Below are 27,774 nucleotides of genomic sequence, written 5' to 3' on the forward strand. Positions count from 1 at the left end.
CTGGGTTCCAGACTAGACACAAAAAAACAAACAGAGGCAAGGCACATGTTGAGTTGTGGTTTTAATTCTATTTTCAACCTCGTTTCTATGACTTAGGACTCCAGCAAGCAAACAAGCCAACCACCGAATCCCAGACTCAGCATAGCCTTTGCACAGCTCAGCACGGTTACAGTATCTGAATGGTATTTTTCACTTAAGTAAAACTAAGATGAGAAAATGGCTAGCTGGCTGGGAAAAGAAAAAAACACCACCCAAACCCTTTCTTTCTCTTGATATTTTAAGCAACTGAGACCTCTGCTGTAGCACAAAGGAGTTTAGCAGCCGGTGGGTGACATCATACTTGTTCACTCTTGCTCTAATCTACACTGCAAATCAAAGCAATCTCATAAAAGGTTAAATTATTAAGAGCAGTGGCCCGGTGGAAGTGCCATGCAGCCAGGAAACCAGGATGACCATAAAAAGAAAACGAAGCTGCTGGTAACCATTATAATGCAAGGCTGAATCAGAAACGCTAAAACCAAAGCCCTATTTCTGTTCTTGAGAGTGCTGTTGGCTTTTTTCTCCCCTCTCTGAAGGCAGAAGCAGGCCCCGTAACCACCCGTTTCGGTTTCTCTCTTCCCAGACACGGCTTCTTATGCTAACTTGTCATTGCCCGTGAGCTTGAACAGAGCACTGCGTAAGCTGTATGCATCACATAGCTGCTCCCAAGATGCAAAATCCTTCCCTGCAAGGGAACATTTTGGTGCAATCTAATGCGAATGCTGAGCTCCAGGGAGGCAGGACCGATGAGGAGTGTCACCGTGCCGTTTCTGTAGAATCAAAGACGAAAGAAAAGGGTGATTTAAGACAACCAGCGGCAAAGCTCCGTGACCACAGCAGCAAGTTCCTACAGGGCTCGCTCTATTACAGAATCAACTTCCACATTAACGCGAGGCGCAGGAGCGGAGGCCGCGGGCAGCGAGGAAGCTCGTACCCCTCACTGGGCCGAGCCATTGCCTCACCGAGCCGAGCCCTTTCCCGCACCGAGCCGAGCCCTTTCCCGCACCGAGCCGAGCCCTTCCCGCACCGGGCAGAGCCCTTCCCGTTGAGACCGCGCCTCCACCGCAGCGCCCACTGTCCGGCTCCGGCGCCCCGGCGCTGAGGGAGACCCCTCGGCAGCAGCGGGGAACCCTCCCCGTCCTCCTCCTTCTCGTCCCCATCCTCTCCGCGGCGGGACCCCCCCCCCCCCCCAGCCCCAGCGCCCCGCGGCATGCGGGAGCCCCAGGCCGCCCCTCGCCCGCCTCCCTCCGACTCGCGGCTCCGGCCGCCGCTGACAGGTCTCCGCCGGCGGCCCCGGCACCTGCGCTGCGCTCCCCGCGCTGAGAGGAGGAGCCGCCGGCGGAGCGGGAGGGAAGCGGCGGCAGGCGCAGGGCCGGCGGCGGGCCCGCGGGGTGGCGGGTGCCCCTCAGCCCTCAGCCCGGCCGCCGCGCCGCCGACACCTTACTTCCTGCTTCGCTACCAGACCCATCGCGGCGGAGGGATCCCGCCGCCTCCCGCAGCCTCCTCCCCCTTCTGCTTCTGCTTCCCCCCTTCCCTCTCCCCTGCGAGGGAATAATTTGACAGCGATTTGCTGACACCGGGGGTTGGTTTGGTTTTTTTTACCCTTCTTTTTCTTTCCCTTCCCCGCACCGCGGACCCGCAAAGGCAGCGCGGCGGCGCGGGGAGGCCGCGCCGAGGTAAGTGCCTCTGCCCGGAGCCTCCCCCTGCGCCGTGCGGGGTGCGGCGGCGCCCGCCCCGCTCCGCTCCGCTCCATGTGCCGCCGCCCCGGGGTGGGAGCGGGCAGCGGGGCCGCGCCGCGCCGGGCCGGGCCGGGGGGGAGTATGTTTCCTGGCGGAGCGATATTTGTTTACAGGATGAGCGTCGCACTGTAAGTGCAGTAAGGACCGAGCGCGGGCAGCTCTGTCATAAATTCATATCGCGATTGCGCCCTGCTCGCCGACACACGCCCCGCGCCTGCACTTGTTGCAAGGCTTCCACGCCAGGTAGGGCGAACGCTTCGCAAGTTTCGGTTTTGCAGGAGCCGGGGCTGCGCTGGGCGGGAGGGGATTAAAAAAAAAAAGAGAGAAAAGGGGTAAAATAGAAAGTTTGCAGTTTGCGGCTCACTTTCGGTCCGCAGCGCCCGGGAGGCGAGGCCCTGCTGCTGCCGCCGCCTCCTCCTCCTCCTCCGCCGCCGCGGGGTGCCCGGTACCTGCGCGGCCCGGGCGGGAGGATGCAGGGTGCGGGTCCCGGCGCGCCCCGCCGCGGCGCTGCTCCCGCTCCCGGCCGATTGAGCGCAGGGGAGGCGGGGAAGGGCGGCTGGGCGCGGAAGTTGTGTCCCAGCGGTGGTCCCCTCGGCCCGGCCCCGGCGGCGAGTAGCAGAGGCGGGCGCGACCGCTGCGCTCGGCGTCGGTGTTGGGGATGAGGCGGCCCTCGGCTCCCTTCCGTGCGGCCGCGGGAGAACTTGGTCTGGATGAACGCGGGTGTCTGCGCCCGATGGGTGCTGGTGGGTGCGGGAGGGCTTTGCTTTATGGCCCGTCGAAACGGGGGGAGTAAGGGGGGAACGAACAGCAGCAACTCTTGGCCAGGTGTTTAAATACCAAAGAGGTGATTTGCATGTCAGATTAACTGGCAGTTCACCAGTTAATAAATGGATAATGCCTACTCATCCTTCTGCTGACTTTACAGAGTGGTTTTCGCGGCTGCCCCACAACTAGACAGGCTTGGCTGTCCGAGATGGGAACTTGGCGGGGTCCGGGAGAATCTGACCTGTGCTGGCTGTCCTAGTGCATCAGCCCTGGTCGTGCTTCAGGTAGCTCCTGCTGAGGCTTATAGGTGTTTGCAGCCTGATACGATAGCGGCAAAATAAACACGATGACCCGTAACTAAGCTATTGATGGAAAACGACACAAAGTGCTTCACACCGTGCTGAATGTTTTGGGCAGGTAATCGCTGGGGGAGAAGTTGTGTCTCTTTGACAGCTATAGTTTGACTGTAAGTATGGGAGGAAGAGGGGAGAGCTCGCCCAGCGAGCTTGAGCCCGGGCTGCCCTGCTGCCCGGACCCACAAGCTCCCCGGACCTGCACAGTGTAGGATGGTGTGACCCGACCTTCCAGTGTTGGTGTATGTGCAAACCCTTTCTTGTTTGGATGTTAACTGGGATCAGAATGGAGCCGTTTCCTTAACGCATCTACCTAGAAATAGCCCACTGCGCTTTGTTGAAGTGACAGGCCGTGATGTGCCCTGGTTGGTATGTTGCCTTTTTCCCTAAGGCTTGTCCGAGGCACGTGTTTAACAACAAAGGTGCTGCTTCTCCGATGCTGTGTCCACGCGTGCGCATCGTGGAAGTTAAGCTATGCTGTTGTGCTTAAAACAAATAAATGTTTTAAGGACATAAGAAACTGCATGCAGTTTTGGTGTCCCCAACATCAGGACCATGTGGAGCTGTTGGAGCAGGTCCAGAGGAGGCCAGGAAGACGATCAGGGGCTGCAGCACTTTTGTCTGAAACGGGCCTACAAGGATGCTGGAGAGGGACCTTTCACCAGGGACTGCAGCGACAGGACAAGGGGTGATGGGTTCAAAGTGAAACAGGGCGAGCTCAGGTTAGATCTAAGGCAGAAGCTCTTCCCTGTGAAGGTGCTGAGGTGCTGGCACAGGGTGCCCAGAGAAGCTGTGGCTGCCCCATCCCTGGCAGGGTTCAAGGCCAGGTTGGACACAGGGGCTTGGAGCAAGCTGCTCTAGTGGAAGGTGTCCCTGCCCGTGGCAGGGGGTTGGAACTGGGTGAGCTTTAAGGTCCCTTCCAACCCAAATCAGTCTGGGATTCTGTGATTAAATGTATTTGTTTGAAATTTAGATAAGTGATTTTTCATAGAAAGAAAATGTGTTGTCTGCATTTGTCTTCTGTAACTGATACTCTGATACAGTTTGGAAAAAAAAAAGGCTTAATTATACCCTCCTCAAAAGTTCTGGCACAAATCAACACTTTTAGGATCTGTTCTGCCACCACGGATAAGTGCCTTGTGTTTCTAAAGCTGGGAGGCTCCAGAATGGATCGGAGCAGCACTGTCGGCATGGCAGTCAAACCAGCGGTTCCTGAAGAGCCAAGAACGCTCCAGTTCCTGCACTTCACTGTGGAAGCTGGCCTGAGTGAGGAGTACAGAACCGGCCTCTTGGTGAACTAAGGCCAGAGCTTAATCATGCTGCTATCAGTGCATGTCCTGCTGCTGGCATCCCGCCGTGGGAGAGAGGAAAGAGGCCAGGAGGTAGCTGGGTAAGCATCCTGCCTCCAGTGTTTGCATCACCCCTGCTTGGCCCAGCAGGAGCATGAATAAACCACAGTGTGACTAACCTCTGCCATTGACTCACGTTGTATTGGACAGACCAAAAAGGTCTCCATGTCTTATCCACTTAACGTTTCTCTGCGTTCACGTTACCACTTATGACCTGTCTCTGAGAACACTCCACTCTGCGTTTAAGGCCACAAATGAGTCCTTGCATCGGGTTTGTTTCGCTTTTGGGTAGCGCTCAACTACTCTAGGTAGGTAAAAGGAATTCCCAGATTTTAAACTCCAAACTTGATTACTTCTTTTGTGCCGGCCATTTGGATTCTCCCAGTGGTACGGTGAGGCTTGCCATCGTACGTTGAGCTTCTAGCTTGGGCTTTGGCAGCGAGTGTGACGAAAGCATAAGAAGAGCAGTCCTGTCGTAGCCGGTAGGTTTCCTAAAGCAGTAAGCTAATATTTTGCTCTGAGTGTTTTCATTGTATTCTAATCTGTTTTTGTTTGCTCTAACCAAATGAGGAATGTGGCACTTGAACGCTTACTCAGCACAGTGCTCAGGAAGGCTCTTCTCTTCCAGTACTGCAATGGGACAGTAGTAAACTGAAGCAGGAGGGCTCTGCAATCCGTGATGGCATCGTGAGATTCTGGGAGGTTGTTCTCACATTATTATGCTGTGTCATCGTAATTTGCAAGATAAGGCAGTTTCATTTGTGAAAATAAGCGTAGAAATACGTTTATTTAGAAAAAAGCAAGCAACAGTTAATAGAGATAAAATAACTGTTGATATGGAAACAGGCTTTTTTTCTCCCCTTGTGGTTTTTTTTTTGGGGGGGGCTGCATAGCTTCCACTGAAAAATTACCATCAGAACTGTATGTTTTCCTGTCTCCCTAAAATTAAGGGATCTTTCTGCCTCTCTTCCACCTGTAAGATGTAGCAGAAGCATCCTTGAGTGCAGGTGTGAATTCTGCCGTGCACTGGGCTATTTACGTGGCCTGGCTTCACGGCACTGCTTGGAAGAGCAGATTTACTCTACTCACAGAGTTACTGTGCTTACACTTCTGCAAGTGTCAAGTATTTGTAGGGTGGGGTGTGAGGAGGCTGCCCTTGGAACTCAAATAAAAAAAGGAGGCAGCATTTGGAGTTCTAAAACCTCTTCTCAACTTGTCTGGCTCTGAGAAACCTATTATTGTAATCAGTTGCGGGGCTGGGAGGGGAAATGGGGCCTTCTAAGATAAAAACAAAAATAGCACATTCAAATATATTTTAAGAAAAGCGGCTCTTCCTTCAAAGAGTAGGGCTGAGCGTGGCTCAAAGGGAGGTAGCAACAATTTTATCAGCGTGGGTTTGCTCTTTGACTTTCAGCTTGAAACCAAACAGATTTAAGAAAATCCATTGTACTTGCTTCTGAGCATCTGCGTGCCAAGTGATCTTGTGGAGTTGGGGGTGCGGGGTGTATCTCCTCAGACCCGGAGATGCTGAGAACAGGACTGTGCGCCATCCCCTCCTCGCTGCTGCCATCGTGTCTCCGGGTAGCGCGTGGTCCAGTGCGGCCGGGAGGACGATGTAGGGAACGCGGTCTGTTGTCGGGTTGCATTGGCGTTGGTTCCTGTTGGATATTGGTTTCTGTGGGCAGAAGGAAGAGTATTTGTGGCAGCAGTTCATTTTCTCTCTCTCCGCCTTGGCCGTGTTGCTCCGTGGTGGCGCGGGCTCATGTGGCCCTGCTCGAAACAGCAGCAGAAACTAAAAAGACATTGATTTGTGTGGGGAAAACCTGGTTATTGTGCTCAGGTTACAACCTGCTGCTGCAGAAACTCCAGGGCAAATGCATCATTGATGTGACTCTCTTCTCGAGAGGATAATGGTTTGGGGAACCCAGCACATGCTTTGTGTTACCCTGTAATAGGGATTGTAAAAGAAGTTTAAACTCTTCATATTAAGAGCGGGGATGTTGCAGGGGTTTGGAGGAGTTGTGTAGTGCTGGGTGTATTTTGAGGTTCGGAGTGAAATGAGTCTTGTGGTTTCGGCTTACTGTATAACAAAGAGTAACGTGTTTCACACAAACAGCCCACCTAAGTTTTCAGAGTTGACTGATGATTTGCTCTGGAAAGACCCAAAATGCTGCTCTGATGGTACAGACTCAAAAGGTGGCCGGTTTTTGATTTTTTTTCTGTTTAAATTTCTTTTTGGCTCATCTCTCTCCGATTCCCAGTCCAAACTCTGTTAGAATTTCACACAAATTGATGATCTTCAGCTGCCAAGGGCTCACTTTGCAGGCGCGGGGCTGCAAGGGCCGAGTTTCCCTACCCCACTCATTCAGCCTTTCTAAACAGCCATCCTGGGCCTTATCGCAGATTTGCTCTGGTCTTTTTGAGTTCAGCAAGGAAACGGTTGTTGCCTTTCCCCTCCCTCCCCTCATCAACTGCTCATGGTAAGATTTTTGATAGAGCCTGCATTGTGATATGTCCTTGAAGTGCAGTGCTGCAAGGTTTTGTTTTGCTTTGTCTTTTTTTTGCCTCTTCATGTTCAGGCTTCATTACAACGAGAGCAAAGCGAGATTGCTGCAGATGATGTTTTTGATACCTGGGGTTGGTTTCGGGGTTGTTTTCTTTTGCCATTTGTTAAAAATCTCATGTTTATTAACGAGGGAAAGCTCAGGGTCGGGTGCTAAAACCTCCAGCTAACCCTGGAGTGTAAAGCCTGCAGACACACGGGCTGGGGAAGGATTGTCCCAGCAAAAGAGGTATAAGAGGAATGTTGCGTTATCGGCAGCCCCTTTTTTATGAGGTCCCTGACAGTGAGAGGTTTTTGTTCACCCTGGCTAGAGCGAGGCTCTTAAAGGACAGAGTCCATTTCGGGTGCTTTCATTTCAAGTGAGTATCAAATCCTAAGTAACTGCAGCATATGGGGAAGAAAGGACCCAACCCCGTGAAACAAGAGGCTGTTAAGTTTAAAACGGGCTAATGGCTGAAGTTCTCTGTAATTTTTGTCTTTGTTCTTCACCCCCCCCCCCCCCCATTTTCATTGATGGGGAAGTTTCATTTCCTTTATTTATATATTTATATATTTTTAGTGTATGCGTGGGGGAGGATAGGAAGGAAGTCTGTGTTCTACTTTTTAAATATTAAAGAAAAAAGAACCTAATGCCGGTGTGTTTAGAAATAACCTTAAATGCATTCTCCCCTTTAAACCCCAAATTCTGCTGGTAAAACAGTACGAATTAGGGGACTAGAAGGTTTTGCACCACTTCTGGGTGGGTAGGAGTCCCCTCTGAGTTCCAGTCGTCTTAGGAGAAAAGTAGTTTTCCCACTATTGCCATGTTTCACATGCCAAATCAGAACTTGAAATGCCTTTTCCTAGGAGGACCTCTATTTACATTTGGAGGGTTATGCCCATTCCAGCTCTATTAGTAAGGCTGGATGTTGAATTTGATGTTTAATTTTACTCTTCACCTAAGCAGTAAATTCTTTCATTTTTCTTAGCAGAATACACACTGTAAACCTGGCATGTACTTTTGGATGGGTCAGTAGGGTAAACCCTGCTATCTTAGGGCACAAATGCATACAGACACCCCTGCAAGAGTGTGATCTGACATGGGTCCTGGTGAAATGGATGCTCTTAGAGCTTTGTGTAAGTTGAAGTAGCCTCTGCTTTACGTGCAGAACGGAATGCAGTTTATGGGTGAGCAGGAAGATGTGTTGTGATGTTATTTGTGCTTTGTAATAGTTTTTCCTCAAACAGATCCTGTGTAATTTTAATATAGTATTAAAATCCTGCAGGTGAGGAAAGCCTGCATAATAGATCTGTCAAAGTGTGGAGGCATAAGATAAGAAGCTATTAATGCTAAAGATTTACTCCTTTGGACAGCGTGGCAGTGCTTGAAGACGGAGCAGATAAATGGGGCTTCTTTGGCAACTTGGTAGCTGCTGGCTGCTATCAGTGCTGCCCACTGGACTTGTACGGCGGGTGCCTCCTCTCTGCTGCTACCCTGCTGTGTCTCTTTGTGCTGGTGGAGAAGATGTCCTGGTGGAAGATCCTGTTTGTACCGGGAAAACCCCAACCAACTGGCTAGTAAATCGTGTCACTGGTATTTCATAAGCAAATTTGCTAGTTATTTGCTTTTTTTGTGGTGCTCGGATTTGTGTTGTTAGCAACAAGAGCAAGCAGCGTGTTAAATAAAAAATGGATGCTGAGCAGTCTTTAAATCCGCCACAAGTATGAATACTTGGAAGACCCTACCTGCCACAAGTATGAATACTTAGAAGACCTACATAGCTGAACTGAGCTTCCTTTTCCCCAAAATGTAGGCTGCCAAAGCCTTGCGATATTTTGGATATTAACATATTAACTTAGAGTTCCATAAATATCTTCCAGTTGCTTCTTTCTGGCCTGCCTCTTCTCTGTTTTGTGCTGAGCATCAAAACTGGCCTTGCAGAGAGGTGGTAGGGTTTGAGTTGGCTACACAGTGCTGTCAGCGGGGAGAGGGCTGCATGTTGCTCTCTCTGGAGGCTGAAAGCATCCCCTTTGCGATGGCTCCTAGGTCGCAGTGGCACTGTCAATAACCATGGGCTCTGTGGTGACTACCAGAGCTCAGGAGGCTGTCGTCACCTGAACTAGAAGTTGATGTCCCACGTAGCTCAGTGTTGAGCACAGCAGTTTGGTTGCTTCTTGTGCCTGTAATATACTGGGAGGGGGGGTACGGGCAGGAGCAGTTCAGATGCTAACTTTGCTAGCTGGCTTTTTGGGTTGTTTTTGCTACTTTTCAAAAGCTTATGTTGAGTATTGCAAAGGAGCCCTTATGTGTTTTGAGAAAACAAGAGCGCTGGTGAATGTTGAGCTATGTTGAATGGCGCAGCTTTGCAGAGCGTTGATGCTCCAGCTGTCTCTTTGGCCTGCCATGCAGTTCGAATTCAAGAGAAGGTCTCCCACGTGGTTATTTGCATGTTACCTCCTATCTCTGTTTTGTATCTGCAATTTCAGTATGTGCTTCCAGAATTACGTTTTGTTCATTTCCAATCATTCTTCAAAGATAACTGGCGAAAGCCAAAAGGCTGGTTGTGATTTTACAGCAGTGGAAGGTAGACAACTTTGATCTTCTTGTTAAATGAGTTTTCTCCATGTGTGGGCTGGGTGTGTAGTGTGTTGACTTCGTTTTTATTGATCAGTGTAAAAACGTGAATTCAGCATCACAGCATTATTTATGATAATAAACAAGTACTTGCAGTGATATTCTAATGAGTTCCTGGCAAGAATCAGGCAGAAAACCATCTCACAGACTGATGTGCTTTAGTGGTGAGATGCTGAACCAGGATGCTGTATATGAAAGGATCTCGTAAAGCTGTTTGAAGTTCCAGCTTTCTTTGGCAACACGATTGCTGCGAGCAGTAGCATGCCAGGCAGGGCAGGATGCAGTCTTCTCTGTAGGCAGTGGAGTGTCAGGAATGGCATTCTTGCCCCTGTCTGGGAGGACTTTCACCCTCCAGATACGCTAAGACAAGACAGGCCATAGGAACCAGGTATCCGGTTTGTCAGAGGGTGTCTCTGAACCCAAGCAGTGAAGCACTAGTTGCCTTTCAGTCATCATCGGCAGGAATGCCCTGTGCGCCATCCCCATGTGTTCAGTAGTCCTGCGTGGCAAAACATCAGGTGTAGAAAGGGGGAAATGGAGGAGTTTTCTCAATCAGCAAACAGTTTATGTCCAGAAGAGTGAAATTCCTATTCATAACTCTGTTAAACCCCTATTTCTGAGTATGTGAGGGACATTCCTTCGCTGAAGGTGGCAATAATTCCTCTAAGCCAACGCGTTCGCAGAAGCACCGGCAGGCAGCTTCTCCCTCTTTTGCCATTGATGCTCTGCGTTTCCAAGACTGGAAGAGGCTTCTCAGTCATGGTGATGAACAGTAATTCTCTGCATTTTTCCCATCAGATAAACTTGGTTTATGCTGTCAAAGTTCAGTAAATTGGTATCTGAGCTGCCTGCTTCATGCTGAAGAAGTATTGCCGCTGCCTGCGTGCGTTTGATAAAGGTAGAAAATGAGAGGCAAATTTTCTCTGAAGTGAGGAAAAGTGGGGTTGTCCTTTGGTTTCTTTGGGACTATGAAATTTTGAAAGAGCTGGTTCGTAATGAACTTTAATGCTTTTCTAAAGTTGCTGCTATTATAATGAAAAAGCATGAATAAGAGAATATGCCTTGCAGGTAAAACAAAAAAAGGCTCCACCATTTATATGCTTGGAAACCAAAGATGCATTGCAGAGGGTGAATTTTATCCTTCATTTTGCTTGCAGTTTAGTCTTTGAAGTTAAAACTAGCTTTAGATTTAAAGAACTAATACGCCTGAAAAGGGAGGTGCGCAGCAAAGAGATGTTGGGATAAGCGCTCTTTTGTTAATGAAAAGAGCATGGGTTAAGCCAAACCTGACTGCCTGCATGGTAAGGTTCTGCTCAACACGAGCGGGGATGATAAAATTAAGTCCTAGCAGGCTTTTGTTTCAAGTGATTCCCAACTTCCAAAAGCAGTTTTAGTCTGGTTGTTGAATGCACGTAAATAAACGCTAGACTAACACCACAGAATTCCACTCATTTATGAAAGGAGCGATACTTCCATGCTGGAAGTCTGTCAGTAGGATCCCTGGGCTAACTGCTTGATCGTTACTGACAAGTAGGGGTTCATTAAAACAACATGGGCTCATCTGGTTTTAAAGACCCACTCTCAGCCAGCAGGCGAGGGTCCAAAGCTAATAACGCCGCTGCAGCACACACGTGGTGGCTATAGCGCACAGACTGCATAAAGCCGGTTGATGGATGAGGTGTGCTCAGTGTTGGCCAAATCAGTCCGTTTTTGCTCATCTGTACTGGAGTTGGTTGGATGACCAACTTGTGACTGCTTGGATCTCTGTATGAAGGCAGCTCTTTGCTGCAATTACTCTACTCTGTAGTCTTCTGGTTGAAGAATTGTAATTACAAAGTGGATGATAGGCTTCAATTATGCAGAGAAAATCCTTACGTTTAAGCCCCATGTTGTCCTTATTACAAACAGGTTTTGGGTTGTTCGTTCTTTTTTTCTTCAGGTAGAATTTTTACTTTCAGGTTATTTCTGGAAAATCCGTGCTGCAAATTATGTAAATTAAAAGGAATGAAAAAAAGAGAACAAAAGAGTGGAGCATTTTACTTTACGTTTCAGCAAATGCAAAGTCATTGGTGGCCATTCCAGCCATTGATAGTATGTGCCTGTGTTGTTTCTGCTGCTGCTGTTGTTGTCAGTAAACCAGATCACTTAAATCGGGCATTTCTTATGGGCTTTGTGCAATCAGATTGCCAAATTGTGGAATCCCAGCCTGGTTTGAGTTTGGGAAGGCTCCTTGGGAAGGTTTCCCTGGTCTGGGAAGGGATCTTAAAGCTCATCCATTACCAACCCCTGCCACGGGCAGGGACCCCTTCCACTAGAGCAGCTTGCTCCAAGCCCCTGTGTCCAGCCTGGCCTTGAACACTGCCAGGGATGGGGCAGCCACAGCTTCTCTGGGCACCCTGTGCCAGCGCCTCAGCACCCTCACAGGGAAGAGCTTCTGCCTAAGAGCTCATCTCAGTCTCCCCTCTGGCAGGTTAAAGCCATCCCCCCTTGTCTCACCACTACATGCCCTTGTAAAATGGTGAAGCTGGGATGTGTTCCAGTAACGCAGACCCTAGAGAGTCCCTTCCCGTGAGGCTTCCTCCTTGCACACGTGGGAGTTTGTTGCTGAACACTAAATGTAAGGCTTTATATGTAGGGCTTTCCTTTTGTCCTTCTATTTGGTATTTTTGGGGGTTGTTTTTTGCTGTTGTATGGGCAAGCCTGTGTTTTTTAGGCCAGTCCTGCACCATAGCAGTCGGTGTTTGTCCCTATCAAGGCAAGAAGAAGCTCTTCTTGAATGAAGGGAAGGCAGAGCTCAGATGTGCCTGCAGCTCAGAGAGAGAGGAGAATGGAAGAAGCGGTGTTGGAGTGAATGAACCAACTTTCAGGCTGACTCAGTGATCCACATACAGTGCACGCTGTGGAGATTAGTCACCGCTTACTGTAAACCTTGGTGCTGCTCGGTGGGCATGCGTCTCCGTCAAGCGAACTGCGTACGCTGGGAATGCAGAGAAGTGGTGTTTCCACGGAATTTTCCCAGTGATAAAACGACCAACCCCAAAACCCTGAAGGCTTGTAAACTACCGAGCTAAAGGCAAACGACGTCTTTCGGTTATCTCCTGGTGCTGCTATCTTCATCTGTGAAACTGGGAGGAAAGGGAATAAATTACGCAACAACTTTGGGGTTTGTTTTTTTTATGGTTTAGAAACCTGTGCTTACATGTTGTTGGTGCTGCTCTGCCCTGTCCTGCGCTGGTTGGTTTGATACCTTCCTTTCTTTGTTTCCAGTAGGTAGGTTTCAAGCTGCATTTGGGTGAAACACCCATTTACATGATGCTTAACAGGCTGACAATTACAGGGAAGCATATTCGTCTGTTGAAAACGCTGTTCTCGTTTGCCAAGCAGAAACCTCAGGAAAATTACCCTCCAGGTTGAGTTTTCTCATGAATGTTCTCAAGTTCTAAACTTACTTACCAGCACGCTAGGTGTGTGTAGCACTTACGGCCGACTTTGCATTAAGGAGTTACTGCTTTGGGGGAGGAAAAGGGGGGTTTATTTATGAAAAGAAGTGAACGTTGTTTAAAAGTGGTAGAATGACTCCACAGCCTGGTCTGAGTTACCCGAATTCACCACGTTGAATTCTTGTGCTTTCAGGCTTTGCTTTCAGCGGTTTCTTCTCTGTTTGGCTGAATATTTTGTTGCTCATTTAAGCAGGCATCTTTCCCCCCCCGATCTGCGCCTGTTTTGCTTGACGTGTTTAACCTCTCCGTGGGGAATTACCGATTTCTGCCACGATCGCACCAAAAAGCCTTTTGCTTGTTAGGGATGTATTTATTTCATATGGTTTCTTTAAAGTGAGCTCCTCCAAAGCAGGACGAGCCCCAAGCACCTCGTCGGGGAGCGCGCAGCAGGCTCCTGGCAGTGCCGGCTGGGACGCGCTGCGGCTGCGTACCTGCCTGTACAAGTGCTTTGCTCGCTGCCTGTCGTGGGCTTCGCCTCCTGCGAGGAGCAGGAGCGAAGGCTGAGCGCGTCGGTGCGGCTTTGGGTTCTCTCATGCTGTTTGTTTGCAGCGGAGGCCGAGCAGTTTACGTGTCGCTGGATCTTGGTTCTGAAAGAGCAAAAAATAGCTATTTTCGATTGTATTTTTCTTCTCACTAGCCCTGGTGTGGAAATGACGTCACCGCTGACATCAGCCGTGCTAAATTCAGAGGTTGCTCTCCTCCCCGATGGGTTATTAACTGAGTATTAGCTCTACGCTGCGAGTCTGCCTTTGCTGACGGTGGCACGTTAAGGACTTCATCACAAGCGCTCTCAATTTGTATGATGAAGAGCAATAAGGGCTGCTCTACAGCCTTCTGAAAGCAGTGGGATCGTAACGGGATTTCATGGCTTTGCATGCGACTGGATGGAGTGACCCCTGATGCCGTGGTGTTCCCCGGACCACCGGTGTGGGGAGCAAGCAAGGAAAGAATGGCGCGTTGCCCTTTGCAAACAGTTGGGTTAATGGTTGGACTTGATGATCTGAAAGGTGACCAGCTGTGGGGTTTGCTGCAGCCCCTCGTCGCATGGGTATGTCCTCTCAGCCCTGCAGGTTAAACCCTCCTGCCCTCGTGCCGTGGAGTAGGGTCTTGAACTGAAGCTCTTAGCTTGTGCCTGCATGTCCCACGTGCAAAGCTGAGCTCTGTGGCAGGGAACAGAGTGCCCCATCTCTACCAGAAACACCAAGGTTTGGCGGCTGTCCTCCTGGGCTTGACACTAGGCAACGTGTGAGATGGAGGCACGGGGGTTTCCTGTGAGGAGGCTGAGGAGGAGGGAGCCAGAAATCAAATTCAAGTTGACATTTTGAGCAGTTGGTTGCTGCCTTTTTTTTTTAATCATAAAGCAATTCTTAAAGTAAGTCGCTTCCCAGAGGAAAAATAACTACATTAGCAAGAGAGAAGGGGAAAATGCGATGATGAATTGATGCGTTTGAGCGGTGCTGTGACGGTGGTGGTACCAAGCGTGCAGAGACAAAGCAGAAAGATGACAATCCTGCTGACACGCCTCTTGCTAAATCTCCAGGCACAATGTCCTCTATGCAGAATGGGTTTATTTATCTTTATTGTTTTGGGAGGTCCGAGGTGGTGTGGGAGGGACTGATCCCTGTTTCTTTGTAGTACAGGGAAGGTTTCTTTGAGTGTGATCTGCAGTTCAGGGACCCTCAGAACTTCTCTTTGCTTGCGGCTGGCCGTGAGCTGACAGGGTGATTTCTTTTCCTGGCTGAAGCTTGCAGGATGTTGCTTATACATCTTCTCTTTGGATGCGGTTTAGAGCTGACTGATTGCCATAATCCTAGGGGTGCACTGAGTGTATAAACCATCCGTGGCCTGAGCCTACCAGTGGTAGTGGACTTGGCAGTGTTGGGTTAATGGTTGGACTCGATGATCTTCTAGGTCTTTTCCAACCTAAATGAGTCTGCGATGCTGTGGAACAAACCCACCCATCACCACAATGGGCACGGGGAGATTTCCCTTCTTGCCCTGTGTCTTGTCAGCTGCACTGTGTCCTGGGAGGAAAGCGAGGAGGCCTCTGGGTGCCTTCGGTGGGAAGGCTTGCAGGAAGAGCTTTGTTTTGGGCTCTTGGCATGTAAAATCTATGGATGTCCATTCACATGCTTTATTGTTTGCTTTTGATGTCTCCTCTGGCTCAGCTCTTCTGTTAGCAGTGAAGGAGAAGGGGATGAAGGGAGCAGTGCTGAGGGATGCCCCGGGAGGCCACGTGCTGCAGTTACCCCGTGTGTGTGTGTCTGAGCACACACCGTGGAAGTGGCCCATTGGGAAACCAGTGAGATTCCTTGTCCCTTTCAGAGCCTGTGAGGAGCAGCACTAGTTACTTGTACAGCCATATGTTATCCTTTTCTCTTACGTACGTTCTCTGGTAATTGTCAGTAGCAGGTGCCTGTGAGCGATATTTAGAAATCAGAAGCTTGATGTGGATAAAGAGTTGTGCATTTAGCACCAGCAAAGAGGCCAGGTTGAAACCCTTGGCCTCTGAAGGTCGTGTTCCTCACAGAGCAACAGCACAGTTGGAAGCAATGCTGGTCCTTCAGCTCCACAGCTCACCGGCAGAGGTGTGACCTTCAAGAAGGAGTTGAGAGCCTGGCTTTGGGTCTGTATCTCTGGTTTGGCTGAATCAAGGGAAAGCAACATCCCTTGCGATGTGCGCACCAGCCCACAGGAACTGTGTTGGACGTGTGTTGCACCCCTGCTTGGTGGTGAGGTGTGGTTGGAGGTAAGACTTGAAATCTCCGATTTGGTAGTCTCCTGCTCTTTGAACCCACCTTTCCCTGTTGAGCATCCTGAGCTGTTCTAGTGGTATCAGTGATTGCTGTTGCATCGTATTAGCATCGTATTAGGTCCCCACTGGTTACCGCTGCGATAATTGTTGCTCTTGCGTCTCATTCCATCCTCTGAAGAGCAACCACCAAGAGGAAGATGTGGGGAGACTTGAATCAGCTGCATCCACTGAAACCCATTCTGGGGCGTTGCACAGCCAAAATCCCCCAGTATCCCTGGCACTGCAGTCACAGCATCTTCACATCCCCACAGGTAGCTCCCTGGATTGCCATTCCTTCTGTGTATCACTGGGGGAGCTTACAGGCAGGTGTAACTAGGAGACTGACAATTCAGAAGTAGCTGAGATTTTGGAGTGTCAGGGAAGACATAATGGCCCTGACAGCCTTTTTTTTGGGGGGGGGGGGGGGGAGTGGGGGGAGAGGATATTGCTGCTTTTTTTTTTGCTGTGTTTAATTTCTGGTGAAGAACTGGTGCAATATAGAGCACATATGGAAATGGCAGACGTTGTTGTTGGGGTTTGGAGCTTTTTTTTGTTGTCCTTGTTTCTAAAATTAAGCACGCTGGAGTTTGCAAGATTCTGCAAAGAATTCAAATGATATTGCACAGTCATGTGTTCAAGAAACCTTTTTAATCTAGTTATCTACATAGTGAACAGATCCAGCTTCAGAAAAAACCCACATAGTGGAGATGAACCAAGTGGGATAAAGACAAAAGACTGCTCAATATCTGTGATTGCGCTTATTCAGTTCAGGTCTTGCTGCCCGCATCCTGTTGGGTTTCCATTCTTTTTTTGGTTGTCCTTCGTGTTCTTCCCTGTGTAAGAAAGTGACCTGTGGTATCAGCTCTTCTGCTTGAAAAATGGTGGTAAATGGAATGGTTTCGGTTGGAAAAGAGCTTAAATTCGTCTAGTTCCGGCCCCCTGCCATGGGCAGGATTGCTTCACACTAGACCATGTATCACGTGAGCAAAGGAGGTGCCTCTGTTTCAGCAAACTTAACAGTGTCTGCTTCACGTGGGTGGGTTATGAGTCTGTTACCCTCGCACCCCTGCACATGGGTAGTAAGTTCTTATTGTGCCCCTGTGTGTTTCTGTAGTATCTTTCTGAGCTGGGTTGCAGGAGCAGGCATCTCACAGCTCAGCCGTGAGCGCGCTTGGTGATGTTCTCAAGAGCAGAGCTGGTTACAGAATCTGGGCCAGCAGGACAGCATCCTGATGAGCTGTCTGGCACAGGACCCTGGAAGACCAGCTAACTGGATGAACTTAAGCTAGCTCTTGCTGTATATACCATCTTGAATGCTTTTACTCTGGCATCTCCAGAACCTAGACCTCGAACTAGTAGAAAACCTGTGGAGATGATTTTGATGGGGTGTCCTATAGCGCTTCAGAGCAAGTTGCACTCAAGTCAGACTTTATGCTTTGGAACTGAAGAAGATGTACAGCGTGTGATATAACTGTATGAGATACTCTTTTAATTCTTGCTGACAGTAAATATAATGAAGAACTCTTGCTATATGCACACACCCACACAGAGTGCAGATCTGAAAGGCAATGAACGCAGGCATATATGCATTATATTGCAGTTGGTTTCCCTTGGGGGCTTTGTTATTGTTGTCCCTTTCACAGAGTGGGAACCTGTAATTTTTCATGTGCTGTTCTTTGGCCCTCTCTGCCAGAGAGGCTCAATCTATCATGGTAAAAAAATCAATGCAGAGTCTAGAGGTTTATTTATAAAGTAGAGCATGGAGAGAGGGTGCAAAAATCCCATTAAAGCGGCAGTTTAGCACTGGCTGCATCTCTCTGGGACTCAGCTTCAAGATTTTAAACTATTAAAATTGTTACAAGGGTGCTTTTAAAGTACCACAAATCACAGGAAAGCTCTCTGGTTGAAACTTGCCTTTATATAGCACACTAGAATTCGGCTTACGTATGTTTCTCGGAGTGCCTGATGCTGCCCTCAAACACCATTTGTGCATCCATTTTAGAGCTTTATTGTAGTTGATAATCTTACAGGTTTATGCTCGAGTGAAAATAGGTGGATGTAAGAAGTCAGAGTTTCTTTTCCTGCATGTACATCTTCGTGCCCGTGCAGTTCTGAGGAAATTCATTATCCCTGAGAGGTCTGTAGGCTTCTAATGTAATTCTTCAGGATTGCCTGGCTTGGCACATGCTACCTCGTTAGAGGAACTTGTGAATTCGGGTAGCATTGGGTTATTTTATGACATAGAAGTTCTCACCAGTGATGCTATGGTCATCTGCTCCACATGTCCTATCCAAAGAGATAAATGCATCCCTCTGCCTCATAAATGTGGTGCTGAGTTAATGGGATAGTACCTGCGTTAGACCTCTCAAACATCGGAAGCCGTGTATCTGAAGTGTGAGCTTCGCCTGCCCCCAGCAATCCTCCTGACTTGTTTTGAGTAGGTCAAAGAAGATTGATCTGGAAACGGTTGAGTTTCACATACAAAAGGCAGCGCGTGGTTTGTGTCGTGCGATCTTTTATCCTGGGATGATGAGAATTGTTCCTAGAGGAAATGCCCAGGAAAAAGATGGTGAACTCTGTTGTGGTTTAAACCCAGCACCACGCAGCAGCCTCCCCCCCCACCCCGGGCAGGATGGGGAGGAGAATGGAAAGAATGTAAACCTCACGGGTTGAGATAAGAGCGGCCCAGTAACTAAAGTACACTATAATACTACTGCTGATAATAGTGATAAGGGAAATAACGAGGGAAGAGAACATAAAACTGAAAGGGGAAAGAAGTAAAGCCCGATTTTGATGCCCAATACTACTGCTCACCACCCGCCGACCGATACCCAGCCTGACCCGAGCAGCACCTCCCGGGTGGCTCCCCCCAGTTTCTATCGTGGGCATGATGTGCTGTGGTATGGAATACCCCTTTGGTTAGTTTGGGTCAGGTGCCCTGTCTCTGCTTCCTCCCAGCTTCCCGTGCCCCTCCTCACTGGCAGAGCATGAGGCTGAAAAGTCCTCGATCAGAGCAAGCAGTACTGAGCAACAACTGAAAACATTGGCTTTATCAGCCTTGCTCCCAGACTAAAGCCAAAGCACAGCGCTGCACCGGCGACTAGGAAGAGAATTAACTCTATCTCAGATGAAACCAGGACAGCTCTTACTTGGGCCAAAAGCAGGCTTTTCCATCACCTCGAGACAGCACAGGCTGCCCGAGAACATAGTTCTTAATGAGAGCTGTGGGAGCAAGCTACATAACTGAACATGACAGAAGGCAAAAGAGAGACTCCACTTGTGTGTGGTATAAATATGCACCCTGTCACACAGTCATATCCATGCATACATGCCACTAACCTAATCCATCATTCCTGCGTTATTCATCCCTCAGGTTCTCCTTCTCTTATGAATCCTCAGCCTGCTCCTAGCTTACTTGTTGCCATTGTTGGTGGCATGCATTTTCCTCTTTCCTGGATGTGTGAAGTTGGAATCGAGTAACAATTTCAGCAAGCTTAAAAAAAATCAAGGCTGTTAACGTGGCCCTTTCCCTGTTAGTTAACATCTGAAGTTCAGAGAGAGGGATCCAGCCTGTGTAATTACTGTGTGGTTAAAAACTCTGTGGAAAATTCATGTTAATGCTTGGAAAGGGGAGATGCTAAAGCGACACCATTAAGGCTTGAAAAAGCCCCAACATATTTTTCAAGCCAGACAACTAATGTCTGTTCTGTAAGGTGCTTCTCAGTGTGGAAAGGAGAGGCTTTAGTTCTTACACAGCTCTGAGCAGAAACGTCTCAACAGCGGGTTAGCTGTCAGCCAGCAGGTGATGTTGATGAGCCCATCAGCAGTGGGGTTGCAGCTGGGTTGATTTGGTTTGCCCAGATTGTGATTGCTGACAGCCGTGGTTGGGTTCCCAGCTCAGCTTTTCTGCCCAGGGTACCGCCTCCCAGGGTTTCTCCTTCCTCTTCCTGGGCTGGCTCTGGCTGGGGAAGGAGCACGTTGGTTCCATCACAGCTTGGTGCTGTGCTCAGACCCATGTGAAGTATGCCACCAGGTAGGGAGGGGAGGCTAATGGGATGTGTGGCAAGAGTTGGGTGAGTGAAGGTAAGGGTGAGGGTGCTGCAGTGATGTGGAGGTTGCCCGGGATCATTTGGGAAGGGTGATGCCTGGGAAGTGTTGGTCTCCTCTCCTCTGGCTGTCCTGTAGCGTTCAGAGCTGTTGTGGGAGTTACTCCCTGACTGTGTCTCTTGGCAGAGCAGCTGCCCACTGGGCTTTTAAAGCCCTGGGGGTCAGTCCACTGGCTTCCATCTCCCCCTTCCTCTCAGTGGTGCCTGTGTTACTGGTCTTTCTGCACAGGTTCCCCCCGGTTTCCCAGGCAGTCTTTCTGTTCCTTTTATCATCCTGTGTGCGTGATGTGGAAGCATGGGGAAAAGTGGGGTTTTAATGGAAGTGTGGGGAAAAGTGGGGTTTTAATGGAAGTGTGGGGAAAAGTGGGGTTTTAATGGAAGCGTGGGGAAAAGTGGGGTTTTAATGGAAGCGTGGGGAAAAGTGGGGTTTTAATGGAAGCGTGGGGAAAAGTGGGGTTTTAATGGAAGCGTGGGGAAAAGTGGGGTTTTAATGGAAGCGTGGGGAAAAGTGGGGTTTTAATGGAAGCGTGGGGAAAAGTGGGGTTTTAATGGAAGCGTGGGGAAAAGTGGGGTTTTAATGGAAGCGTGGGGAAAAGTGGGGTTTTAATGGAAGCGTGGGGAAAAGTGGGGTTTTAATGGAAGCGTGGGGAAAAGTGGGGTTTTAATGGAAGCGTGGGGAAAAGTGGGGTTTTATTCAGCACTTCCAGTAGGGTAGGGCTACTGGGCCCTGCGCATGGTGTGTGGTGTGCTGCTGCTCTAGATGAAGATGTCCCTGCCCATTGGATTTAGATGAGCTTTGAAGGTCCTTCAAACCCAAACTGTTTTATGATGCTGTGCTCTGAGGGTGTGCTGGGAATAAGCCCTCTCTTGATAAGAGCCCTTCCTTTGCTCAGCTCCTCATCTCTCACCAGGCAGGGCTGGGTGCTGGGTTGCTATCACTCTTCCTTCTCCTTGCATGCTCATGTTGGTAGCATCTCTGCTCTCGCTGGTGGGATGTGTCATGGGGGATTGTGTCTCCAGTGCCCAGAGCCTGCAAGGCATGGTCATGTTGGACACTGCATGGGTCTGTTAAGGTTCTAGGACAAGCGAAATGGCCTCTGGAGGAAAGCTTGGCCCTTTTCTCCTTGCCTGCACATTAACCTTTTGCAGGGAGTGGTAAAAAAGCACCACTTTGTAGAGCATTGACTGTTTTTGGTGTTGTCCTTGAGGTGCACTGAGCTGACACGTGCTTTATGTGATGGGGGAGATGGGATGGATGAGAGCTGAATGGCTCTGGATCATACCCAAAACGAAGCTACTCAGATTGGTGCAGGGGGTAGCTGCTGATCGCTTCGGCTTCTAAAGTATCTTTGGGAAGACAAAGTAAGACCTTGTGTTTCGCAGCTGGTGAAATACATCCATTGGAGGTGGCTGATTGAAGTGTTATGAGAGATATGGAAGGTGTCCCTGCCCATGCCAGGAGGTTGAAACTGGATGAGCTTCAGGTCCCTCCCAGCCCAAACCAGTCTGGGATTGTAGGAGCACTGCCTTTTGCTGGCTGCCTGCAGGATGAGTCCAGCCCCATGCTTACATTCACTGAGTAGTCTGTGTGCTGGGGTTGGGGCATGGAGCAGCTCCTGGAGAAATACCCTATTCCACCTGGTGGGTTTTTCCTATTATGGTGACAGGGGACAGGGAGATGCCCTCCTGGAGGAGGGGAGAGGGAGGGAAAAGGGCCTTTTTTGTGGGTTTGTCATAGGGAGGAGGTGCTGTTTTAGGATGTTCTGATGATGTTCCTGAGCTGAATAGGTAGCATGTAGCTGCTGGTGACTGGAAAGGACTGTCCTCCTGCCCGTCCTATCCCTGCCCTCTCCTGCCCCTGGGAGTTAAGTGAAGGACTCTATGGCTTCCTCTGATCTCTCTGGCAGGAAGGAGGAAGTGGTAGATACCAGTCTTCCTTTCTCACACATCCTTCCACACGCATCTTGCTGGTGGCCACCCAAACTGTCCTCTAGAGATGCTGCTCTACCGTGACTAATTTCCTGGCTTTTAGTTTGAAAATGGAGTCATCGGTGATGTGCACATCAGCTGGAACAAATTCCGGCCTCTTTTGTATGGAAAAACCTAGAAAGCAGACCTCTGGGAAGAGGCGCTGGAGATGGGGTTTGATGTCTCTGTGATTTGAAGGCAGGAGTAAATGTTGAGGGTTTAATCGGTGTGCGTGGATTTCAAAATCAAGATGGAGAGCACTGAAAGCAGTAGATGCACACTGCCAGGTAAAGAATAACCAAGGCTGTGATCATGCAGAATTTATACTGTTAACTGTAATGCCATCAGAGCTTTGGGTCTGACTGAGACGATCCACCTGTGGAATAAACATTCCTGTGTCTTTCCTTGGCTGTTTATACAAACATCTTTGTTGGTAGCATTTTGTGGACAGCCCTGCCTGTGTGACTCTGTGTCTGTGCGTGTTCGACATAGCTCTGTTGGCTGAACTCCCTTCAGAAGTATTTTAACTCGTAGATGTACGAGCATGTGACTTTAGCCTGTTCTTTATGCGTTGTTCTCCCAGCTGTAAAAAGGCTCCAGTTAAGGAAAATATTAACTTCTCTCGGCAAGTAAATACAAGTGTAGGGAGAAGAGTTTGTGTTTTCTTGCATTGTGTGGTTTTTCTTTGGGATGTGGGTGTGCGCTTTAAAGAGTGCCCACTGAGGCAAGCCCCTTGCTTGAAGTATTGGTGATTTGGTAATGTAAAGCCAGATGTTTACATTACTTATGTTTATTGTGTGCCACTCGTTCAAAACCCGACAAATTCTAATATGCATTTCACATCTGTATACAGCTGTGGATGTTGTAAATCACATAGCACAGAGCAGAACAACAAAAGTCAGCTTTACTCGGGGATGCAGTGAGTTAACTGAGATTTGCCTGGGGAAGCAGATTTAGAAAGACAGCAGCTAAGACTGGTCCCTCCTTTATCTGAGCAGTTGAAGTGAACAAGCAGCTGGAAATAAGTTCTTCAGGCTGGTGCAGCTTCAGTATCTGAAACCCCTTTTTACCAGACTTTGCCCTTGTTGCCGGAGCTCTCAGCACCGTGCAGCATAATCTCCCTGAGCTCGTGGAGTTTCCGCAGGTCGGCATCAGCCCAGTGGCTCTCAGTCTGGCCTCACTTCCTCCTTGGCTGGAAAAGCCAGCCCAGTTCTTCAGACTGGGGGTTGGAACTGGCTGGGCATTCATCTCAGATAACTGGAGGTTTGGTTTGCTTATTAAAGAAATTAATCTTTTCCAGACAGATTGTTTCCTGGGAATGCCAGGAGAGATGGCGAACTAAGGAGCTTCCTGTTAGCAGGCTTAGTCGCAGTGTTTGACTCCAAAGCAGCAAAACGCAGCCTCTCACGAGCCCAGCTGAGCCCTGCAGACAGCCTCTGCTCTCCAGCCACCCCAGCCCGAGCATCCCTGAGGGCAGTCTGGAGCACAGCAAACTTAGCGGTGTGGTAACTGCAGTGAAGGGGAAAGGCAAGTTCCCACTGTTTCAGTGTGGGAACCAAGAGAGAAGCTCTGCGTTAGCCTAACAGCAGGGTTAGGGACTTCCTCGGATGGTACAAACTCAGCTCTTTTACTGCAGGGCACTGCTTTTAGAGTGCTCTTTAGTTGGTTGGTATCATTGGATCGCAGGGAAAAGTGAGTCAGTTACCTCAAATAACAGTTTTGGTGAAGACTTGCCCACTGTAAAATATTTGAAGGTTTTGGGGTTGTTTTTTCTCTTAATTCTTCCTCCTTTTAAACTTGTCTCGGAGATCCGGCAGCAAGCTGGGAAGGGGCTGTGACACTCACTAGCTCCACTACAGCCTATATCAAGACTCCACTCCAGGGGGTGCAATCACACGATAAGCAGACAAGTCAAAGGTGTCTTAATTGCTGCATGCTCCATTTAGGTGCTTTCTGGGGCCTTTTCCTACTGGGCTTCGACAGGCTTGGGACCGGGAATTGGTGCCTCCGTATACCGCTGGTGACCCCTGGCTGAGCAGCATAAAGAGAAAGTAGTGTGTGTGTGTGCTCATGGCAAATGAGAGGGCAGTTCAGCTCTCGGTTTAACCCCTGGCTTTGTTAGCTTGCGCTTGGCAGAGGCGTGGTGAGATGGAAAATGGAGATGTCCTGACTTCCTCCAGTGATCCCAGCGCTGAAGTGCTGCCCTGCCAGTCCTGTGCTTCTTGGGTTAAGGGGAGTAAAGCGAGACAGCAGGAAGGGAGGATGTAAACTGTGCTCACTTCTTGGAAGCAGCAGGAAAATAATGACATCACTGTTTGCCAAGCTCGGCGCAATCTGAAACCCAAGGAGCCGTTTTCATCACGTCGACTTCGTGAAGGAAAATGCACGTCTTCTCCAGTGCTCCATGTGTGTTCTCAGCCTCTTCCAGCGGTGCTTTGTACAGACACGGTCGCTGCTTTGAAATGGGGCTTGTTTCACTGCAGACCTGGTGGGCTGGGAGGCAGTGGGCATTGCAGGTTTTAATAACGGCAAGGGCTGGCAGTGTTTTTTCTCCCCATCTGTTTAGGTGTCTTTTAGCCCTTTTCTATGTGAGGTCTGTGCGTGTTACCCCACTGAAACAGCAGTGTATGAGCCAGTTGTAATTCAGCATTCTGTGTAGTAATTCATTTTGGCCAAAAAAAGGGGCTGTGACACGTTCTGTTCCCAGTTCAAAAGGAAAGCTTGGAAAGTTCTGGCTCTGGACTCCCAGTTCTTTCCTCTGGAATTTTTCTTTGGTGGTGCAATTCTTTTCAAGAGGTTCTGCTGCTTTCAGGGCAATAGGATGCTCAATGAATATCACGGCCTAATACAGAGGCCTTTGTAGGATGTGAACTGACCTACCTAAGAAACCCAAGAGAAGTAATTACAACCTTTCTTAGTCTACATTCTAATTCACTTTGCAAATGTTTTTTCTGCGCGAAGAGTGTGAAGCAATTATGTTCTGGAATTTGTACCTATGTAGAAAATGGACTGCGAAAGAGATGCCCGTTTCAGGTGATTTTTGACGAGTTCCAGATTAAAAAGAAATAAAATAGCATATTAAATTGTTAGGCATCTTTACTAGGGTGTAAGGAAGATTTATGGTGTAGTGAAATATAGCTGCAACCCAGTTTAGAGCTTGACAAATCCGGTTTTATAGGCCTGAATTAGAAGGGATACCTCGTTATTCGAAGGGAAAACTTCCCGTATTGTTATTTTTGGCACCCTGGTCTCCTCTTTGGTTGGGCTGCGCGCTGTAGGAGCGACTTTGGGCAAGATGTCTCAGCTGATCCTTGCTCAAGGGAGCTGTGCGGGATGAAGTCATAATTCAGGATCACATCCTGGCAAGCCTCTCTTACCGCGTGTGGTCACTGACTTCGGGTTAAATGCTTGCAGTCCTCCCTGCTGCGCCGTAGCTATGAGGAAACGTAGGTCTCCTTAAAAGCACTGACTTCTGCTTTACAGGCAGATATTCCTTCCTGATAGTGTACATCAGATACTGTCTAGTGTGTATCGGGTACTATATAGTGTATATCAGATATACACGGTGTCAGTAGCTATGTGGAGCATAGCCACACCAAATTACATGTGTACTGCTTGCTTTTGGTTTCATGAGAAGCCTCTATTCCTTCCTGCAGCGCACAGACCTCTCGGTTGCCTCTCCCTTTAAACTCAAAGCATGTCCTCATGCAATGTATCCAGAGTGTGACCTGGCGATATGGCTTGCAGCGTGCAATAGGGGATGGCACAAAACCCCCATCGTTTGCTCAGTTTAGGAAGTCTAGCCCAAACGCTGGGTAGCAAATATCTCTTTGACCATCTTTTGCAACTGCTTGTGGTATTCTTGTGTAGCTGTTCGCAGGTTCTCGGTGGAGAAACGGGATCATAGAATCACAGAATGGTTTGGGTTGGGAAGGACCTGAAGATCATCCAGTTCCTGCGCCCTGCCACGGGCAGGGACACTGGGAGCAAGCAAACTGTGTGCGTTTGGGTAAACTGAAGAGGAACTTTTAGCTGGAAATGGTATTTTTTTAATAGAGTAATGAGTTTCTTGTGTGCAGGGTTTCTGTTTCCCTTGCTGCCCTGGCATGCAAAGTGATTGATCTGAAGCAAATTACACTTGTAACTGCAACCATACATATACTGACATAGGGAGGGGGCATGTGACAAAGGAAAACCAAAGCGCGGGGTTTGAGCTCAGATGGCAAATCCTTTGGGAACCATTTTTCCTTGTTCCTGGGGGAGAGAAGTCCCAGCTTCTCCCAGCACTGTCCCTGAGTTACCTGGCTCTCTGACTCCACAGGCGCTCCTACTGATGCTGTATCAGAGGAGTAAGGCATGGCTGGATGGCTTATGTGGTCAGGTCTAAGTAACTGATGGAGGGTTTACACTTAGGAGAATCTCATCTTGAACGCTTAAAGGACTTCCTGGGAAGCAGAGCTTTACAAGTTGGAGAGGAGCCGTGGTTTGATATGAGGTGAATGCGCACGATGTTATGTGCTTAGCTTCAACAAAACCGTTTGCTGAGTTTTAGTGACTCTGATGTTTAGTCTTTGCCCCCCCTGTTTAGACATCAGTAGCCAAGTGTTTTGCCTCTGGATGTAGCCTCGAGTTGCACTTTTTTCAGATGGAGTCATCAGAGCAAACTATTTATAAAATGAGGACATCTTTTTGGCCTTCATGTGTAAACAGGCTTCGATATGTAGAGAGGCAGAGAGATTCTTTCTGTTTATCCACTGTTGAAGCCCTAATATTAATAAATACAAACATTAAGCCATAGACTCAGTCGGGTCGGAAAAGCCCTTTAAGCTCACCCAGTCCAACTGCCAAGGCCACCCCTGCCCCGTGGCACTGAGGCCTCGTCTCCACGCTGTGTGAACACTTGCAGGGCCGGGGACTGCAGCCCTGCCCTGGGCAGCCTGTTCCAATGCCTGAGCACCCTCTGGGCAAGGAATTGTTCCTCAGCTCCATCTCAACCTGCCCTGGGGCAGCTTGAGGCCGTTTCCTCTTGTCCCATCCCTTGCTCCTTGGGAGCAGAGCCCAGCTCCATCCTCCTGGCAGGCAGTTGTAGAGAGCAAAATAGTGCATTCCCCCCAATCTTCCTTTAAGTTTTCCCTTTAAGGCTCAGCTTTCTACTCTAGGTTACCCGGGAGGCAACTTTCACCTCACTCTTGATCAAATGACTGGTTGCAGTGGTGTTTCTGCTGCTGTGATTTATCATGAGTCAAGGGTTAGCAAATGAACTCTTTCAGTGATTCCCACTGGGCAGGTATGAGTGTAATTGAAACTGTGGCTGCAGTTGCTGGCACACGTGTTTGAGGGTAGGATCTGCTGTCTTCAGGCAACGGGATGAGTCCAGGCCTGTTCCTTTTGTTAGGAATGGTGAGACCTGGAAGCCTGCTGTCAGCCCACCAAGGTGCCGTTTCAAATCTCCTTGGAGCCAAGCTGGTGTTGGACTTGACTCGTAATGCATCTCGACAGGCAACAAGGTGCTCCTCTTGTAGTAGGGATTTGGGGTCAGTCTAAAGGCCAGAGGTGGCTGGTCCCTCTTTTTGCTCTCACTGTTGCATCTTTTAGCACATGATGTGCTGGGGACCTGAGAGGTGCCTGTCAGCGTGGAGATGGGAAAGCAAGGAGCAGGATGCTCTAAAACAGGAGCTGGAAAGGTTCATCTTCCTTGGGTTTTAAAGGTACCAACTGCTGCCAGGGCAGCTTCATCTGCCTGTTTGTTTTAGCTTTCTGGGGTTTATTTTTTTCCTTTTTTTTTACCAAAACTTCAGACATCTCAGCCCATGACAGCGAGGTTTGCAAATCAACCCAAATCTGAGCATAGCTCACTTGAGTGAGCTGTGCTAATCTAAGCTGAGCTTCTGTTTCCTGCTTCGAGCTTCTCCCCCGTGCTCTCCTTTGGCGCATGTACAGTGCTGTGTGCTGACAGACACCTTTGAGGCACAAATCAGGCCCAG

General features: G+C 49.0%; 1 protein-coding gene across 2 annotated transcripts in view; it reads left to right on the forward strand.

The window, feature by feature from the left end:
* Positions 1 to 1,500: 1,500 nt before the first annotated feature.
* TRERF1 (transcriptional regulating factor 1) overlaps positions 1,501 to 27,774 on the forward strand; it is a 99,805-nt gene continuing 73,531 nt past the window's right edge. Inside the window, exon 1 of one of the 2 annotated variants that reach the window (XM_061478796.1) lies at positions 1,501 to 1,715. The gene's annotated coding sequence lies outside the window, so the exon portion shown is untranslated. The remainder of the gene's footprint in view (positions 1,716 to 27,774) is intronic. The other variant, XM_061478797.1, reaches the window with a different exon arrangement.

This window comes from Pezoporus flaviventris, unplaced genomic scaffold (genome assembly GCF_033815535.1).
Source record: "Pezoporus flaviventris isolate CSIRO_AGI_PZ_B2104156 unplaced genomic scaffold, CSIRO_AGI_Pfla_v1 ptg000132l, whole genome shotgun sequence".
NCBI lineage: Eukaryota > Metazoa > Chordata > Aves > Psittaciformes > Psittacidae > Pezoporus > Pezoporus flaviventris.